This window comes from Heterodontus francisci, chromosome 1, assembly GCF_036365525.1.
Source record: "Heterodontus francisci isolate sHetFra1 chromosome 1, sHetFra1.hap1, whole genome shotgun sequence".
Taxonomy (NCBI): Eukaryota; Metazoa; Chordata; class Chondrichthyes; order Heterodontiformes; family Heterodontidae; genus Heterodontus; species Heterodontus francisci.
Genome location: NC_090371.1, coordinates 123521033 through 123542440, shown reverse-complemented (window position 1 = coordinate 123542440; position 21408 = coordinate 123521033). Strand labels below are relative to the sequence as shown.

The 21408-nt window shown below is 40.2% G+C and overlaps 1 protein-coding gene across 1 annotated transcript in view; it reads right to left on the bottom strand.

Annotated features, from left to right (window-relative positions):
- The window catches only part of LOC137372025 (cysteine-rich hydrophobic domain-containing protein 2), a 123055-nt gene that overhangs the window by 49104 nt on the left and 52543 nt on the right, over positions 1-21408 (bottom strand). The gene's annotated exons all lie outside the window — the stretch shown is intronic.

Sequence of the window (21408 nt, the reverse complement as noted above, 5' to 3'; positions counted from 1 at the left end):
TTTTATCAAAACCCTTCTTTGTAGTATGGTAATGTGGGAAAACTTAGGAAATAGGGTACAGTATAGACAAGATGTCAACGTAGAGGGATTCTGAGAGATTATGTCAAGTCTTAAAATGCCTACTTGCAGTAAAAAAGGGTGAGATCTTGAGTAGACAGTAAAAATAGCGTCTGTGTAGATTTCCCTTGTAATGAGATAAGGAACCTCAGAATGTAAAAGCATTGAGATAAAGTAGTCAACAAAAAGGGGCATTACTGGTGTGAATCAGAAAGGTTAGCGACCATCATAAAATGATCCTTGGTTGGTTAAGAAAGGTATCCTTTAATACAAGACTAATCACTGATTCTGAGAAGGGAGGGTTAATTGGAAAGCTGCCAGGATAAAAGAAGTCTTGTATTTGACACTGTACTTCAGAGAATTTTCAAACAAAAGAGAGAGAAAGAGATCTAAAAACATGTAGACCAAAAGCTTCAAGAGAAAGAGTTATGTGCTCTGCTGTCCAGTCTCTAATATGGGTACCATACTATATTACCATACTATCTGTGTTAGACCGTCAATCACTGCCTGAGTTTGTGGCTATGGTTTATCTAAAAACTTAATAAACTTGTCTTTACTTTACCTTTATCTCAATAAAGTCGATTCACAACAAGCTTTGTGCTGCCTAGCCTGTTCCTACCTTAGAAGGGGGCGTAAACCACCACTATCTTATTGAATCTTACAACTGACACCGCAGATGGGACTTGGCGCATTGTGAATGCTTTTTGGGAGAAAGGAAGGATTTTGAGTTCGCGAGTCCGGCCAACATGTGTCTTGGGAGGGAAAACCCTTTTGGTGAGTATGGAGATCAAAAGGCACATGTATGAGAATATATAAAGAGAATAAATAAAGTCATGTCGTCTAAAGATGTTAAACAGGTCTTTGAGCAAAAATACAAGGAAATTCATTCAAGAGAAGATAGGCCAGAAGTTGTTAAAAAGAAAAAGAGAAGGCAAAAAACCTTCTGGCTAACAGCACTCAGCGGATCCAAGAGGCCGCTACCCAGAGAGATAAAGAGGTTGATCGACTGAACCAGTCGGTTCGAGATTTGGAGCTGTGCCACAAGCTCTGTTACAAAAGCAGCATGTCTCTAACCCAAATGCTGGCACAGCTTTGATTGATGCTCAGGAAAATAAAAGTCAGTTGAAATAACAGGAGGAGGAGGAGTGTTCAAAAAAAGATTTGGAACTGCAGGGCAGATTGGGGAAGACAATGGGCAATTGTGTCTGCAGTAACCGTGGGAGGCACTGTCCCGGCCTCCTACAAGGAGGATAGTAGAAACATAGGATGGGGAGAGCTGGAGTGGGAAAGTGAGAGGCATCAGGTTGAGGAAAAAGGGATGACATAAACAAGGTGCTTTTAGTGAAATTTAAAGGGAGTAAAAGCAAGTTACTGTGTCTTTTGTTCAAATGTGTGAATGTTGGAAGCTTCCACGAATGAATGTCCTCATCAGTGTAGCCAGTGTTCTGTAGAACTGATGGTCATTAACACTTTGTATCCTGGCTTTAATGTTGAAAGCATATCTTGTTCTATTATTTCTATTCTAGTCACTTGTTCTATTATTTCTATATTTCAGAGTTATGTTTTGGTTGTGAGCTAGCTGAACCTGTGTGTTCCTTGGGCTCGGGACAGGGAATTTAACACAGATTTTGGGTACTTTGTATTCATAACCCATTACAGAAATCAATATTTCTAAGTTGTTTGGAATTAAAAGTAGTGAACGTGATTATTGAGTGTGCTCATTTCAATTCAAGAATATGCACCCAGAAATGGGATAGAAAAGCTGAATTAGATTTTAAATAAAAGATGCTGGTGTAATGTTTTATTTTTATTTTAAAAGTTGGTTTTGCAACTGTGAAAAGGCAATGGACAATCTTGTAAGAGATAAGCTTCAACTTTGAAGGCTTGAAGATGCCTGGCAGAAATCCAATTTGAAGTTTTAAAACACTGCTTTAATAGGAACAAAGTTTAAAAATCTGCTACTACTTTTTTTGCAGTCTAAATTAATGACATGTCTTGCTGTTTTTAAGTAGCAAACATCAGGAATTGGAAATTGGCTTAAGGGAGAGAAAGGATAAATAAAGGAGATATGGGAAAGATTCTGTCTGTTTAAAGTTTGTTTACGAGGCTGGTGTTAAATCTTTTATTGTAAAAATGTTAAATAACTTTTTAGTTTTTTGGTTTTATTACAGTCATTTGAAAAGGCAGCTGAAGAAAGAAGAAAAATGACAATTTACCTTTTCTCGAAAAAAAAAGCACATGCTATTTTATTGTGTGCGGTTAGTAAGTATTATAAGTTAATAAGTCCAGAACCTGTTAAGTTGGGAAAACTGCAATTTCATTAGTGGCCACAATAAACCTCCAAGTTATCATGTCATGGTATGAGGGAGTCTTTAATTCTGGATATAAGGCTCATTCATATAACATTGGCAGTTTTGAATTTTAAATGCTAATTGCTGTGAATTGGAATTTGGAATCATCTCAGTTGTAACCAAAAAGAAATCCTGCGAGAAACCTCTTACAAAAGATGTTAAAAAGTTTAGAAACAATTGGAGTTTAGTCTAAAATGCTGTCTGCCTGGATGGAGATGTTTTCCTTTCAAGTTGATCATGTTACTAATGCTTTTTGTTGTTTTCAAAATCTAAGGATACCAAAAAAAAACTGGGGGGAAAAAAAAGTTTAAAATGGAGTTTGGTTCTTTATCGATCAGGATTTTTTTTTTTAATTACTTAAAGTGATGCATCGGAGAACATTTTCAAGAGGGTGGAGAAAAACAGAGAAATTAACCCCACTGCAGCAGTTGTTTTATTTAATTCACCACACAACTTTTTATTGCTGAGTGTAAAATTATATATAATATATTGGACATTATTAAATTTTAAATTTCTAAATTGACAGCTATATTTGGACAAGTTAACCCATTGTTTTTGTTTTTTTTAAAAACAGGTGACGATGGTTTCCAGGGGCACATGAGAACTGAGACCACAGCAAGAGATCCAGCAGCTTTAAGAATTTAAGAACTTATCTGCAGACATCAAATGTCACAGCATAGTGACAATTTGGACTAAAAGCTTTGCCTTTTCAAAAACTTTTGTTATTTGTTATTTTCCGTAACAAAGTGCTTGAGAAGGAGAGATAGTTGCAAGCACTTCAGTCTTTAATTTAAGGCACCATACAATACCACCAAGCCTGGGTATAAAAATGTAATGAGGACGTAACTAGTAGGATAGATAAGGGAACCAGTGGATGTGGTGTATTTGCACTTTCAGAAGACTTTCGCTAAGATCCCGCATAAGAGATTAGCATGCAAAATTAAAACACATGGGATTGGGGGTAAGGTACTGACATGGATAGAGAACTGGTTGGCAGACAGGAAACAAAGAGTAGGAATAAACGGGTCTTCTTCCGAGTGGCAGGCAGTGACTAGTGGGATACCGCAGGGATCACTGCGAGGACCCCAGCTAGTCACAATATATATTAATGATATAGATGAGGGAATTAAATGTAATATATCCAAGTTTGCAGACGACACAAAGCTGGTTGGGAGTGTGAACGGTGAGGAGGATGCAGAGAAGCTCCAGTGTGATTTGGACAGATTGAGTGAGTGGGCAAATACATGGCAGATGCAGTATAATGTGGATAAATGTGAAGTTATCCACTTTGGTGGCAAAAACAGAAAGGCAGATTATCTGAACGGCAATAGTTTGGGAAAGGGGGAGGTGCAGCGAGACCTGGGTGTCCTTGTGCACCAGGCAAATGGTATGTTGGCCTTCATAGCGAGAGGATTAGAGCACAGGAGCAAGGATGTCTAGCTGCAATTCTACAGGGCCTTGGTGAGACCACATCTGGAGTATTGTGCGCAGTTTTGGTCTCCTTATCTGAGGAAGGATGTTCTTGCTATGGAGAGATGCAGCGAAGGTTCACGAGACTGATTCCTGGGATGGCAGGACTGACACATGCAGAGATTGGGTCGATTAGGCTTGCATTCACTAGAATTTAGAAGAATGGGAGGGGATGTTATAGAAACTTACAAAATTCTAACAGGACTGGACAGACTAGATGCAGGAAGGATGTTCCCGATGGCGGGGAGTCCAGGACCAGAGGTCACAGTCTAAGGATAAGGGGTAAGCCATTTAGGACTGAGATGAGGAGGGATTTCTTCACCCAGAGAGTGGTGAATCTGTGGAATTCTCTACCATGGAAAGCAGTTAAGGCCAAATCATTAAATATATTCAAGAAAGAGTTAGATATAGTTCTTAGGGCTAATGGGATCAAGGGATACAGGGAGAAAGCAGGAACAGGTTACGGAGTTTGGATGATCTGTCATGATCGTATTGAATGGCGGCGGATCAGGCTCGAAGGGCCAAATGGCCTACTCCTGCTCCTATTTTTCTGTTTCTATAAGAAATTGGAGTCGATAAACAAAATTAAATTGATAGGAGTGGTTATTTCAAGCAAAGGGGAATGTTATTGAAATTTAAGGGGATAATCTTTTTTTAGAAAACTAAAAACAAAGTCTAGGTGGTTTCTGTGAATATAGAGAAATAAGGCTCTTTTGGAGAAAGATAAATGGAACATTAACAAAACCTGTCACCCCAACAAAACACTGTTATTTGAATTTGGAATAATTTGAGATGTAAAAAGTCCAGTGTAATTTAGCAAGTTACTTTTAACAAACTAAAATGTCATCTAAGATAGAGAATAAACAAAATATAGTAATGCCTGGAATCTATTGGGAATGTTAAATTTCTCTTTTAAAGATATTATGAATATTGGACTATAAAGTTTCTCCAGGGCTCAAAATGAAATAGAATTATAATTAATGGGAATTGGCAATTAGATCTGGCTGATGCAAGAGCTAATAAAGGAATGTTGGGGACATGCAATGGTGAAATTAGAATTCAAATGTTAAATTAATATTGTGTAGAAGTCCCGAGCTTTCGAGAAAGAGTCAAGAAAGTGTAGATAAGACTGGTAATTTGCTGACTTACCAAGGGATCAGTGCAGTTGAGAGTAATAATACAGGTGTAATAGATCGTGATGGAGAATCAGTTTGGGTGGAAATAGGGAATAGCAAAGGAAAGAAATCACGGGTGGGAGTGGTCTATAGGCCCCCAAGGAGTTGCCTCTCTGTAGCACAAAGTATTAATCAGGAAATTATGGAGGCGTGTAAGAAGGGCACCGCAATTATCTTGGGTGATTTTAATCTGCATATAAACTAAACAAATCAAATTGGCAAGGGTAGCATGGAAGACGAATTTGTAGAGTGCATCAGGGATTGTTTCTTAGAACAATACGTTGCAGAACCTACCCGGGAACAGTCTATTTTAGATTTGGTAATGTGTAATGAGGTAGGATTAATAAGAGATCTTGTAGTTAAGGATCCCCTAGGGGGAAGCGATCATAACATGGTAGAATTTCAAATTCAATTTGAGGGTGAGCAACTTGAGTCTCAAACCAGTGTCTTCAACTTAAACAAGGGCAATTACAGAAGTATGAAGAAAGAGTTGTCTAATGTGGGCTGAGAAAATAGACTACAGGGAAAGTCAGTAGATGAGCAGTGGCAGACATTTAAGCAGATATTTCATAGCACACAGCAAACATTTATTCTGGTCAGAAAGAAGGACTCTATGAGAACGATGAATCACCCGTGGATAACAAAGGAAGTTCAGGAGAGTATCAAATCAAAAACAAAGGCGTACAAATCAGCAAAAGCTAGTGGTCGGCCAGAGTATTGGGAATTTTTTTGGAAACCAGCAGCGGATGACTAAAAAGCTAATAAAGAGGGAGAAAATTGATGAGAGTAAATTGGCAAGAAATATAAAAACAAACAGCAAGAGCTTCTATGGGTACATAAAAAGGAAGAGAGTAGCTAAAGTAAGCGTGGGACCTTTAGAGGATGAGACTGGGAATTAATAACAGGGAACAGGGAAATGGCAGATAACTTAAACCAATATTTTGCATCGGTCTTCACGGTGGAGGACACTATAAACATCCCAACAATAATAGATGAGCAAGGTGTAAATGGGAGGGAGGAACTTGTAGCAAACTCTATCACTATGGAAAAGGTGCTTGACAAACTGATGGGACTAAAGGCAGACAAGTCGCCAGGACCTGATGGCCTGCATCCAAGGGTTTTCAAAGAAGTGGCTGCAGTGTAAGTGGAGGCATTGGTCATAATATACCAAATCTCACTGGTAGGGTACCAGCGGATTAGAAAGCCACTAATGTAACGTCCCTATTCAAGAAAGGAGGGAGACAGAAAGAAGGGAACTATAGACTAGTTAGCTGAACATCTGTCATTGGGAAAATGCTAGAGTCCATTATTAAGGAAGAAATAGCAGGACATTTAGAAAAACATAATGCAATCAAACAGAGTCAACATGGTTTTATGAAAGGGAAATCATGTTTGGCAAATGTGTTAGAGTTCTTTGAGGAGATAACAAGCAAAGTGTATTAAGGGGAACCAGTAGATGTAGTGTACTTGGATTTTCAGAAGATAAGGTGCCACATAAAAGGTTAGTGCACAAAATAAGAGCTCAGGATATTGGGGGTAATGTGTTGGCATGGATTGACGATTGGCTAACACACAGAAGGCAGAGTCAGGATCAATGGGTCTTTTTCAGGTTGGAAAGCCATAACTAGTGGGGTGCCACAAGGATCGGTCCTCGGGCCTCAACTATTTACTATCTATATTAATGACTTGGAGGAAGGGACAGAGTGTAGTGTATCTAAATTTGCTGACGATACAAAAATAGGTAGGAAGGCATGTTGTGATGAGGACACAAAGAATCTGCAAAGGGAAATAGATAGGTTAAGTGAGTGGACAAAAACTTGGCAGATGGAGTTCAATGTGGGAAAGTGTGAGGTAGGAAGAATAAAAAGGCAGATTATTATTTAGCTGGAGAAAGACTACAAAATACTGCAGTACAGAGGGATCTGGGTGTTCTTGTACATGAAACACAAAAGGTTAGCATGCAGATGCAGCAAGTAATTAGGAAGGCAAATGGAATTTTGGCCTTTATTGCTAGGGGGTTATAGTTTAAAAATAGGGAAGTCTTGTTACAACTGTACAGGGTGTTGGTGAGGCCACACCTGGAGTACTGCATACAGTTTTGGTCCCTGTATTTAAGGAAGGATATACTAGCATTGGAGGCACTTCAGAAAAGATTCACTTGGCTGATTCTTGGGATGAAGGGGTAGTCTCATCAAGAACAGCTAAACAGGTTAGGCCTTTATTCATTGAAGTTTAGAAGAATGAGGGGTGATTTTATTGAAACATATACGATTTTAAGGGGGCTTGACAGGGTAGATGTTGAGAATATATTTCCACTGGTGGGGGAATCTCGAACTAGGGGACATAGTTACAGAATAAGGGGGCACACATTTAAAACTAAGATGCAAAGGAATTTCTTCTGTCAGAGGGTGGTGAATCTCTGGAATTCTCTGCCTCAGAGTTGTGGAGGCTAGGTCAGTAAATGTATTTAAGGAGGAGGTAGACAGATTTTTGAAATCTCGGGGAGTCGAGGGTTATGCGGAGCAGGCTCAAAAGAGGAGTTGAGGCCTGGGACAGATCAGCCATGATCTTATTGAATGGCAGGGCAGGCTTGAGGGGCTGAATGGCCTACTCCTGCTCCTATTTCTTACGTTCTTAACTTACTCTTGGAGATTTTTGTATCCTTGACTATGTTTTTTTTAAAAACACAGCTGTATTTGATAGTCTGGCTACTACCCAAGACATTGGGACCATGCAGGGGGCGATAGGCAAAGATGTCAGACAGATACCACCACCACCCTCCCCCAACCCCCCACCACTCTTGATCTTTTGCCAAGACCACCGGCGAGTCAAGAACGTGCAACATGAAACTGGGACACCAGTGTAAGAGTGCAGATGTGATTTGTTACATGTGAAGCAACTAACATGCAAAATACATAGTGAAATGCACTGAAGAATGGGTCTCAGATATGTGCAACTATTTGACAAACCGCATGGCAGTGAAATGGTTAATGCGGCTAGTAGAGACAATATTTCAAATTATCAAGGCATTGACACACACTTCATAGAGAAAATGACTTTACAATAATCAGGATAAATTAAACACATTGGTAATGATCAGAGGGAGTAAAATTTTTTTTTAAAAATATCGGACAATTCAAGGGCTTGGAAGAAAACAATATTTAGTAAGAACTAGCCACAAGATGGATACAGGCAAAGAAAGAGCTGGAGAATCTTCTAAGTCCATGCATGATAGAAGGATTGTGACCACACAACTTGGCAGGATGTAGAGAACCTTACTGCAATGAATGTAACATGACGCTTTTGTGACAAGTGTGATTGGGCCATGGATCTTGCTACCATGATTAGGCAGGTCAGAATCAAGGAAGGGGAATGGCTGGGTATCAGTAGAGCAGTCAGCACTGCAGCCTGGAATAGAAAAGGACCACCACCTCACAGAAACACTTAATAAAAATGATGCAGAACAATGACTGTAGTTTCTATAAATATATAAAACGAAAAAGAGTGGCTAAAGTAAACGCTGGTCCTTTAGAGGATGAGAAGGGGAATTTAGTTATGGGATATGATGAAATGGCCGAGGCATTGAACAGGTATTTTGTATCGGTCTTCACAGTGGAGGACATTAATAACATGCCAGTAATTGACAAAGAGACAAACGTAGGTGAGGACCTGGAAACAATCATTATTACGGAAGAGGTAGTGTTGGGCAAGCTAATGGAGCTAAGGATTGATAAGTCTCCTGGCCCTGATGGAATGCATCCCAGGGTACTAAAAGAGATGGTGGGAGAAATAGCAGGTGCACTGGCGGTAATTTTCCAAAATTCTCTGGACTCTGGGGTAGTCCCAGCAGATTGGAAAACAGCAGATGTGACGCCACTGTTTAAAAAGGGAGGTAGACAAAAGATGGGGAATTATAGACCGGTTAGCTTAACCTCTGTAGTGGGGAAGATGCTTGAATCTATTATCAAGGAAGAAATAGCAGGGCATCTCGATAGAAATTGTCCCGTTGGGCAGACGCAGCATGGGTTCATGAACGGCAGGTCATGCTTGACAAATCTTTTGGAATTCTATGATGACATTACGAGCAAGGTGGACAATGGGGACCCAGTGGATGTGGTGTACCTAGATTTCCAAAAGGCCTTCGACAAGGTGCCACACAAGAGGCTGCTGCATAAGATAAGGATGCATGGCGTTGGGGGTAAAGTATTAGCATGGATAGAGGATTGGTTGACTAACAGGAAGCAGAGAGTGGGGATAAATGAGTGCTATTCTGGTTGGCAATCAGTCACTAGTGGTGTGCCTCAGGGATCGGTGTTGGGACCGCAATTATTTACAATTTATATAGATGATTTGGAGTTGGGGACCACATGTAGGGTGTCAAAGTTTGCAGACGACACTAAGATGAGTGGCAGAGCAAAGTGTGCAGATGACTGTGAAACTTTGCAGAGGAACATAGATACATTGAGTGAGTGGGCAAAGGTCTGGCAGATGGAATACCATGTTAATAAATGTGAAGTCATTCATTTCGGTAGGAGTAACAGTAAAAAGGATTATTACTTGAATGGTAAAAAGTTGCAGCATGCTGCTATGCAGAGGGACCTGGGTGTCCTTGTGCATGAATCGCAGAAGGTCGGTCTGCAGGTACAGCAAGTAATTAGGAAGGCAAATGGAATTTTGTCCTTCGTTGCTAAAGGGATTGAGTTTAAAAGCAGAGAGGTTATGTTGCAGCTGTATACGGTACGGGTGAGGCCGCACCTGGAGTACTGTGTGCAGTTTTGGTCTCCTTACTTGAGAAAGGATGTACTGGCACTGGAGAGGGTGCAGAGGAGGTTCACTAGGTTGATTCCGGAGTTGAGGGGGTTGGCTTATGAAGAGAGACTGAGTAGATTGGGATTATATTTATTGGAATTCAGAAGAATGAGGGGGGATCTTATAGAAACATATAAAATTATGAAGGGAATAGAGAAGATACAAGTAGAGAGGATGTTTCCACTGGCAGGTGAAGCTAGGACAAGAGGGCATAGCCTCAAGATTAGAGGGAGCAAATTTAGGAATAAATTAAGAAGGAACTTCTTCACCCAGAGGGTTGTTAATCTATGGAATTCCTTGCCCAGTGAAGTAGTTGATGCTTCTTCAGTAAACGTTTTTAAAGCGTTTTTGAACAATAAAGGAATTAAGGGATACGGTGAGAGCGCGGGTAAGTGGATCTGAGTCCACGAAAAGATCAGCCATGATCTTATTGAATGGCGGAGCAGGCTCGAGGGACCGGACGGCCTACTCCTGCTCCTAGTTCTTATGATCTTATGAATGCAGGAAATAGAATGGCTAGGCAACCACCAATGGTGGGAGACTGTATATAATGTAGGCCAACACCCATGGCTCTGGATCCTGTCCATATTTATGATACTAACCCAGGCAAGAGTGTTAGTCGTCGGACTCTTCATGCTTAGCTATTTGAGGCGCCTTGTGAAACAAGCGTGTTACAAAACACGAAGCATAGAGCTCGCGGCTTCTCTCAAAAATAGTAAAATAATTAGTGAGGGGTCGATAAGAATACCTCCCCCTCAACTGGGGGCAATTGTAAGATTATTACGTTACTAAAAGTTACTAACCAGAGTACAAATTGTTAAAATCTAGCTATTATAGACTAATAAGCAAATTATCATAAACTAACAACTTTATTCGAACCCTTCGTAATATGGTAATGTGGGAAAACTTAGGAAATAGGGCACAGTATAGACAAGGTGTCATGGTAGAGGGAATCTGGGAGATTATGTCAAGTTTTAAAATGCTTACTTGCAGTAAAAAGGGTGAGACCTTGAGAGTAGACAGTAAAAACAGCATCTGTGTAGATTTCTCTCGTAATGAGATAAGGAACCTCAGAATGTAAAAGCATTGATATAGTCAACAAAAAGGGGTATTACTGGTGTAAATCTGAAAGTCTAACAACCATTATAAAAATAATCATTGGTTGGTTAAGAAAGGCATCCTTTAATTCAAGACTAATCAAAGATTGGGAGAAGGGAGGGTTAATTGGAAAGCTGCCAGGATAAAAGAAGTCTTGTCTTTGACATTGTACGGCTGAAAATTTGCGAAAAAGAGACGAGAGACGGAGAGGAGACCAACCAAAAAAAACTCGTAGACCAACAGCTGCATGAGAAAGAGTCGCGTGCTTTGCCATCCAGTCTCTAATACGGGAAATATCTGTGTTAGACTGTTAATCACTGCCTGAGTTTGTGGCTATGGTTTATCTGAAAACTTAATAAACTTGTCTTTACCTTTATCTCAAGAAAGTCAATTCACAAGCTTCGTGCTGCCAAATCTGTTCACACCTTAGAAGGGGCATAAACCACCCCTCTTTTATCGAATCTTGCAAAGGGATGTTTCCCCGGACTAGTGGATCTAGAACCAGGGGACATAGTCTCAGAATAGGGGGTAGGCCATTTTAGATTGACATGAGGAGAAATTTCTTGACGCAGTGGGTGCTGGATCTTTCGAATTCTCTACTCCAGAGGGCTGTGGAAGCTCAATCATCGGGTATGTTCAAGACAGAAATCAATAGATATCTGGATGCTCATGATATCAAGGGATATGAGGGTAGTGCAGCAAAGTGTGGTTGAGGTAGATGATCAGCCATGATCTAACTGAATGACAGAACAGGCTCGACGGACTGAATAGCCTGCTCCTATGTTCCTATCAAAGGGGTCTGAATACGAGTTGGGGAGTCTATATGGATGGAGAGATTTAGGGAGGATAGGAGGGCAGTGAACTCAAGAGGTAGATTGAGTACGATGTACTGAGATGGAGGTTGAAATCATCGAGGATGAGAAGTCACTCAGTGCCGAGGCTGAGGGAGAAAAGCAGCGAAGATATCATGGTGAGAACATTTTTATGGTGCTTGAGTGGGCTACAGAGAATGATTATTTTAACTAAGAGGCATGGAACAAAATGAGATGCTCAAAGGAGGAGAATTAGGGGACAGACCAAAGTGTGTTTTGATAAGAGCGGCATCACCACCACAATCGTCTTGGGGTTGGGGTTGGGGGGGGTGGGGCGGGGAGAAGAAGAGGTAGTGGGCAAGTGGTAGAAGGGAAAGTCAAGTGGGAAAACTTCATTTAGGGGAAAGGTTTAACTCACTCTTCAGCCAGGTCTTCATCAAGGCCATGATGCGATCTAATTATCCACAATGACCTTATAGGTGGCAAGGGCCATGTTCACAGTGAACAGACATTATGGAGGGAGATGTGGAGAGGGACAGTGATAGCTGATTCGCCAGCAGAATCTAAAGGGTCAGCACTGGTGAATAGGATGGGGAGGAGATTGGCAAGATTAGTCGCCAGCTGGATGGGAAGGTCGATGAGAGAGTAGGATTGGGTAGTTGGAACTGCGGCTCGTAGTGAGGCAGTTGACTCGATGGGCCCTTTGGAGGATGCTAAGAGAGGTACTGAGGGAAGCTAGAGGTTTATCAAGGAGGGAGTCAAGCCCACGACAGTAGGACAGTAGCAAGGTTGAAAAGTCCTGTGGGGTTGGAGTAGGAACTTGGGAGGGCAGAGTTCCCAAGAAGGAAAAAATTAAAGGAGGAAAAAAAGGAAAAGGAGGTGGTCTTGCACTGATAAGAAATGATGGGATCAGTATATTAGTAAATGAGGATCTCAGATCGGAAGAACAAAATGTGGAAATCTGTTTAGGTGGAACTCAGAAACAGCCAGGGGCAGCAAATGTTAGTTGGAGTTGTTTATAGGCAAAACAGTAATGGTAGTGTGGGGCATGGCATTAATCAGGAGATTAGAGAAGCATGTAGCGTGGGTAATACAGTAATCATGGGTGAATTCAATCTGCATATAGACTGGGTAAATCTAATGAGCACTAATACTGTGGAGGACCAGTTTCTGGAGTGTGTTATGGATAGTTTTCTCGAACAGTATGTTGCGGAACTGGCTAGAGAACAGGCTATTTTAGATCTAGTTTTATGTAATGAGAAAGGGCTAATTAATAATCTTGTTGTAAAAGAACCTTTAGCGATGAGTGACCATAATATGATCGAATTTTACATTAAGTTTGAAAGTAAGGTAGTTCAATCTGAAGCCAGGGTATTAAATTTGAACAAAGGAAATTATGAAGATGTGAGGGGCAAATTGGCTGAGGTGGATTGGGAAAGTGTAATAAAAAGTATGACAGTGCATAGGCAATGGATAGTCTTTAAAGAATGATTACATAGTTTACAGCAACTATATATTCAAGGCACAAAACCCCAAAAGAAAGGTCAGTCAATCGTGGCTAACAAAGGAAGTTAAGGATTGTATACGATTAAAAGAAAAGGCCTACAAAATTGCCAGGAATAGTAGTAAACCTGAGGATTGGGAGGATTTTAGAATACAACAAAGGAGGACCAAGAAACTGGTAAAGAAAGGGAGAACAGAATATGAATGTAAACTAGCAAAAAACATAAAAACAGACCGTAAAGGCTTCTATAGGTACTGCTACAACAGTGCTTCGATATTTTTGGTTTAGTATTTTTTGAGGACTCGTGTATTTTAGAATTATGAACATTGTTTTATTTGGGAAAACTGAAAATGTTTCCATGGATGTTTCTTCACTCAGCTCATCAGAAGGTCTTTTGGACTTGGTTTGTAAATAACCCATACTGGAAGTCAGAAATAAAAACAGAAAGTGCTGGAAATACTCAGCAGGTCTGATGAAAGGTCACAGACCTGAAATGTTAACTTTGTTTCTCTCTCCACAGATGCTGCCTAACCTGAGTATTTCCAGCACTTTGTTTTTATTTCAGATTTCCAGCATCTGCAGTATTTTGCTTTCATCTTACAGGAAGTCACCCATCTTCAAATAAATACCTAGCAGAGGCTTTTCGACTTGGAGATGATGTTTACAGAGAAGTGACAGGTCAAGATTTATAGGGGTCAGGAGGCTTGACTCGAGATTGTCCAAAGTGAAACCAAAAACAGTCAGTTGCAGTTTGGACAATGTTCTGAAACGAGTTTAAGAATCAAGCTGCCACAGAAAAAACCCCAGCTCAGCCTTTTTCCATCTCTTTGAGAAGTTCTTTGAAGCGAGTGTAAGAAATCTAGAAATTTATGCTGCATTCCTCCTGAAAGGCCTGCCAGAAACCCCTGTTGCCACATTTCTTCTGGAAAGCCTGCCAAACTGATCCTAAATGTCGCCAGAAAAGACCTGTTCGAGGAAGATCCCAGAGACAGCCATCTATGCATATTTGGGACACCAATCCAAAAAAGGACAACTGACATCTTGCCAGATCATTTTTTTCTTCTTCAAGAATTAGCAAGTATTTGGCCAAAAGTATTCTTCTTTGCTGCGTCTTTTTTTTCTAACAAAGCTCTATAGGAAAAAAATCTCTTTTTCAGTTAACCTGTGTGTGTGAAGGGCAAAGGCAAATGGGGAACTTTCATATTTCGATCTGCTTTATGCTTTGCTTCATTACTGATGAAGTCTTGTTTTATAACAAATCCATAATTTTTTTGTTTATTACAGAAACCTGGTTGGCGTCTTTTATTCTGGAATAAAAATAGAGTCTATGATTGACCATATCGGTAACTGGGTAAACATTTAAATATATGTTGTGACCTGTGGAGAAGTGGAATGAGAAAAAAAAAAGTGCACTCCCCCCGCCTCAGTCGTAACAGTACGTAAAAAGGAAATGTTTGGCTAAGACAAATGTGGGTCTATTACAGCAGTCAGGAGAATTTATAATGGGGAGTAGAGAAATGGCAGAGAAGCTGAATGATTACTTTGTGTCTGTCTTCACTAAGGAAGATACAAGAAATCTCCCAGAATTATGAGATCCAAGGGACTAGGAAGAATGAGGAATTGAAGGAAATTAGTAAGAAGGCTGTGTTGGAGAAATTAATGGGGCTGAAGGTTGATAAGTCCCCAGGGCCGGATATTCGACATCCCAGAGTGTTGAAACAGGCAACTATGGAGATCGTGGATGTGTTGGCGATCATCTTCCAAAATTCTATAGATTCTGGAATGGCTCCTACAGATTGGAAGGTAGCAAATGTCACCCCACTATTTAAGGAAGGGAGGGAGAGAGAAAACAGGGAACTACAGACCTCTTCGCCTTACATCAGTAGTACGGAAAATGGTAGAATCTATTCTAAAGGATGCAATAAATGGGCACTTGGATAATAAGGATCTGATTGGGCATAGTCAACATGGATTTATGAATGGGAAATCATGTTTGACGAACCTGTTGGAGTTTTTTCTGAGGATGTTACTAACAGAATTGATAAAGGGGAGTCGGTGGACATAGTATTTGGATTTTCAGAGGGCTTTTGATAAAGTCCCCCACAGGAGGTTGGTTAGCAAAATTAAAGCACATGAGATAGGAGGTAATATACTGGCATGGATTAAAAATTGGTTAACTGGCAGAAAAGAGAGTAGAAATAAATAGGTCATTCTCGCAATGGCAGGCTGTGACTAGTGGGGTACTGCAAAGATCAGTACTTGGGCCTCAGCTGTTCACAATATATATCAATGATTTGGATGTTGGGACCAAACTTAATATTTCCAAGTTCAAGGAGGACATAAAACTAGGTGGGAATGTGTGTTTTGAGGAAGATGGAAAGTAGCTTCAAGGGGATTTGGACAGACTTAGTGAGTGGACAAGAACATGGCAGTTGGAATATAATGTGGAAAAATGTGAGTGTTCCTCTTGCCAAAGAAGACAATGAGGTGCAGAGTATTTCTTAAATGGTAAGAGATTAGAAAGTGTAGATGTACAAAGGACCGGGGTGTCCTCATCAACAAGTCACTGAAAACTAACATGCAGGTGCAGCAAGCAATTCGGAAGGCTAATGGTATGTTAGCCTTTATCGCAAGAGGATTTGAGTTCAGGAGTAGTGAAGTCTTGCTTCAATTGTATAGAACCTTGGTTCGACCGCACCTGGAGTACTGTGTAGAGTTTTGGGTCCCTTACCTTAGGAAGGATGTTACTGCCATAGAGAGAGTGCAACGAAGGTTCACCAGACTTGTCCCCGGGATAACGGGATTGTCCTATGAAGAGAGATTGGGGAAACTGGGCCTGTATGCTCTAGAGTTTTGAAGAATGAGAGATGATCTCATTGAAACCTACAACATAATTAAAAGAATAGACAGAGTAGATGCAGGTAAGATGTTTCCCTTGGTTTGGGAGTCTAGAACCAGGGCACACAATTTCAAAATAAGGGAGAAGTCACTTCGGACAGAGATAAGGAGAAATTTCTTTACTAAGAGGGTTGTGAATCTTTGGTATTCTCTCCCCAGAGGGCTGTGGAAGCTCAGTCATTGAGTACATTTAAAGCAGAGATTGACCGATTTTTAAATACCAATAACATAAAGGGATATGGGGTTAGTGTGGGGAAAAAGGCATTGAAGTGGACGATCAGCCATGGTCGTACTCAATGGTGGAACAGGCTCAACGGGCTGAATGGCCTACTCCTGCTCCAGCGACCCGGGTTCAATTCTGGGTACTGCCTGTGTGGAGTTTGCAAGTTCTCCCTGTGTCTGCGTGGGTTTTCTCCGGGTGCTCCGGTTTCCTCCCACAAGCCAAAAGACTTGCAAGTTGGTAGGTAAATTGGCCATTATAAATTGTCCCTAGTATAGGTAGGTGGTAGGGAAATGTAGGGACAGGTGGGGATGTGGTAGGAATATGGGATTAGTGTAGGATTAGTATAAATGGGTGGTTGATGGTCGGCACAGACTCAGTGGGCCGAAGGGCCTGTTTCAGTGCTGTATCTCTAAACTAAACTAAATATGACAGGGGAGAGAAATCTATAAGGGGCATATAGAAAAAGTGAAAATAGAAGTGATGGACACAGGTCTGGAGTGGTAGCCAAAATGCATGCACAGGGAAAATGGATACTCAAGTTACATAGGCCTGGTTATGTGGCAATTATTAGGATATGTACATTCTGATTGTAAACTGGGAAGGAATACAGTAGGTTTGAAGGTTACAGAGATAGGGAGCAGAGAGCTAAGAACATGAGAGTGAAAAATAGGAGTCGGCCATTTGGCCTCTGAGCCTCCTCTGCCATTTAATTAGGCCATGCCTGATCCTTGGCCTCAACTGCACTTTCCCACCTGATCCTCATATCTCTTGATTCCCTTAGAGACCAAAAATTTATCAATCGCAGCCTTTAATACACTCAACAACTGAGCATCCACTACCCTCTGAGGTCGAGAACTCCAAAGATTCATAACCCTTAATGAAGCATTTTCTCCCCGTCTCAGTCCTAAATGGCCAACCCCTTATCCTATTTCCCCTAGTTCCAGTCTCTTGAGCCAGGGAAACAACAACAACAACAACTGCTCTGTCAAGCCCTCTGAGAAACCTAAGGTTCAATCAGATCACCTCATTCTTCTAAACTCCAGAGAGAATTGGTCTATTCTATTCAATCTCTCCTTATTGGACAACCCTCTCATCCTAGGAATCAACCAAGTGAACCTTCATTGCACCGCTTCTAAGGCGAGTACATCCTTCCTTAGGTACGGAAACCAAAACTGTACAGAGTACTCCAGGTGTGGTTTCACCAAAGCCCTGTACAACTTTTGTACGCCAAACCCCTTTCAATAAAGGTCAATATACCATTTGCTTTCGTAATTGCTTGCTATATCTGCATGTTAACTTTGTGTTTCATGTACAAGAACACCCAAATCCCTTTGAACACCAATATTTAATAGTTTCTCACCATTTAAAAAATGTCCTGTTTTGCTATTCTTTCCACCACAAAGTGAGTAACTTTACATTTCCCCACATTATACACGATCTGCCACCTTCTTGCTCACTCACTTAACCTGTTTACATCCCTTAACAGACTCTGCATCCTCCTCACAGTTTAATTTTCCACCTAGCTTTGCATCATCAGCAAAATTGGACATATTCCACTTGGCCCTTCATCTAAGTCAGGAATATAGATTGTAAATAGTTGAAGCCCCAGCAATGATCCTTGCAGCACCCCATCAGTAATAACTTGCCAGCCTGAAAATTACCCTCTCATTCCATATTCTGTTTTCTGTCATTTGCCCAATCCTGTTATCCTTGCAAATTTATTACACCCAACCTCATGAGCCTTATCTATGCAATAACCTTTCATGTGGCTTTTATTGAATGCCTTTTGAAAATCCAAAATGTACTACATTCACTGGTTCTCCTTTATCTACTCTGCTAGTTATATCCTCAAAAAAACTTTAAGACTTGCCAAACTCAATGACTCTTTCATAAAACCATGTTGACTCTGTCTCATCACACTAGGATTTTAAGTGCCCTGTTACCACTTCCTTTCTAATGGATTCTAGCATTTTCCACAATGATTGATGTCAGGCTAACTGGCCTCGAGTTCGGTTTTCTCTCTCCTTCCTTTTTTGAGTATGTGTTACGTTTGCTTTCTTCCAATCTACTGGGGCCATTTCAGAAACTAGGGAATTTCAGAAGATCACAACTAATGCATCCATTATCTCTGCAGCCACCTGTTTTAGAACCCTAACATGTAGGCAATCAGGTCCAGGGGATTTGTCGGCTTTTAGCCCCATTAATTTCTCCAGTACTTTTTCTTTACTAATATTAATTACTTTAAGCTCCTCGCTCTCACTAGGCCCTTGGTTCCCCACTATTTATGTTTTTTGAAGACAGACATAAAATATTTAACTTCTCTGCCATTTCCTTATTTCACATAATTTCTCCTGTCTCAGCCTCTAAAGGACCCATGTTTACTTTCACTACTCCCTTTTTACATACTTGTAGAAGCTCTTACAATCTATTTTTATATTTCTTGCTAGTTTACTCTCATTCTATTTGCTCCATCTATCAATTTTTTGGTTATCCTTTGTTGGTATTTGAAACTGTCCAACTCCTCAGGCTTAATACGCTTGGCATTATAAGCCGTCTCTTTTAATACTATCCTTAACCTCTTTACTTAGACACAGATGGATCACTTGACCCACGGAGCTTTTATTTTTCAATGGAATGTTGATTGAGAATTATGAAATATTTCTTTAAATGTTCAACATTGTTCATCTACCATCATACCCTTTAATCCAATTCTTCAATCCACTTTAGCCAACTCACCTCTCTGTTAGGTAACTGACTTTATTTAAGTTCAATACTCTAGTTTTGGACTAATGTGCATCACTGTTAGAATTTCACATTGAATTTATCATATTATGATTACTCTTTTCCAGACAATCTCTTATTTTAAAATTAATTAACCCTGTCTCATTACGCAAAACAAGATCTAAAATAGCCTTTTCCCTAGTTGTTTCCGTACCATATTGTTCGAGGAAACGGTCTTGAAGCATTGCAAGAACGCATCCTCCAGACTACTTTTGTTAATTTGATTTGTCCAGTCTATTTGAAGATTAGACAAGCCCCCAACAATTATTGCATTGCGCTTCTTACAAGCTCCTTTTATTTCTTGATTAATACTCTGTCCAAAAGTATAGGTACTGTTGGGGTTGCTAAAAAAAACTGCTCTCATCGGTATTTTCTGACCCTTGTTATTTTTCATCTCCATCTATACTGATTCTACTTTCTGTTCTTCTGAGCCAAGATCCTTTCTCATTACTGCCCTTATGTCATCCGTTATCAAGGCCATTTTTTCTGTCTTTTTGAAACATCAGGTATCCTGGAATATTTAGTTCCCTACCTTGGTCACCATGCAACTACATCTCTGTAATTGCGATCAGATCAAACCCATTTATCTCTATTTGTGCCATTAATTCGTCTACCTTGTTACAAATGCTTCACGCATTCAAATAAAGTCCGATGCTTTTTCTCGCCCTTTTTAAGACATAATTGTTCAATTCAGTGGGGCCTATACACAGTAAACAATGTACAACTAAGTTATCATCACTCTGACAATGCTTAAATCAGGGTGGATAACAAATATTTTTAAACTTACAGTAGCAAAGAAAAAGGATAAAAGTGAAAAGACAATGGAGAAAGGAAACTTAATAGTTTTAGGATCTTCTAGTTGTGACACTGCTTTATGTTCTCAATTTTTCTTCAAGATTTGTAAAACTACTTGCTGAGTAAAATGGTACTAAAAAGTGGTCAATTTCCAGAGAAAGAGAGAAAACTAATTATCCAAGAGTACAACAAGAGTATTTAGATCCTTCAGTTTGGATGGCACTGACAGAGTAAATGTTTCAAATGCTGAAGTACAAATGGTGATAGAGTGCTATAAAAGTGCTTCCATTTTTAACATTGTAATTTTTTCAGGACTTGTGTTAAAATTGAAAAAGATGCCATGGATGTGTTTTTCTTTTAACCAAGTTTATCAACAGAACAAGATGTTGCTTGAAAACCACCTGTGCTGGAGGCCACCTGTGATTTGGGCTCAGAAAACAGCAGAATCCTTGGTGCCTTGCGGGAAAATGGTTACAGAGAAGCCACATGTCAAGGTTTATGGAGGTCAGGAGGTCACCTCTCTGTTTGGGGTTTGGACATTTTTTTTCAGTTAGTTGCGCTGTGAACTGTTTGACGACAGTTGGTGTTTTCCTGCCAAGGAGAAAGGAAACCACCCAGCTCACCACCTTCTGTACCTTTTTGAAGAAATCCTGCCCAGATTCAGTGTGGAAGAGCAAAATATCCCTGGTGTCGTATAGCTCCTGAGGAGCTGAAAAGAAATCCTGTAATTCAGGTGTGTTCTGGTGGAAAAACCTTGATGCCACATTTCTCCTAAAAGCCTACTAGAATATTTCTCAACACCTCCAGAACGGAGTGCTTCTGAAACGATGCTAGTGACCCATCTCCGTACACTCGGATGCCAGACCTTGAAAGGGACAACTGATTTCCTTCTTTTTCGTCAAAAATGAGCAACTGTGTGAGTGAGTGTACTTGGGGAATTTTTAAAAAGGGAACTTTTATATTTTAGTCGGTGTGTTAATGCTTTGCTTCGTTACTGGTTAAGTCTTGTTTTATAATAAACTGATAATTTTGTCATTTATTAAAGAAACCTGGTTAGTATATTGTATTCTGGGATAAAATATAGACCATATGATTGGCTGTATCATTAACCAGGTAAACATATAAATAGATGTTGTGACTTGTGGAGAAGTGGAACTAGAAAAGACAATGCACTCCTCTCGCCTCGGTCGTAACAAGAAACAAAGCATGAATTAGACCCTATATAAAATATGGCCATCACCATCGGCCATAAAAATTACAATGTTCATGGACGTCTTTATGACCTGCTAACTTGGGGGTTATGACTCTTGTATTGGTGTAAACTGTCTAATGTTGCATGACGACTTCATGTTAAAGTCACAGCTATGGCACACATTTTTAAACAGACTTTTTCTTCCAAAATATGTTAGCACTACCCACATGTAATGCATTTTAA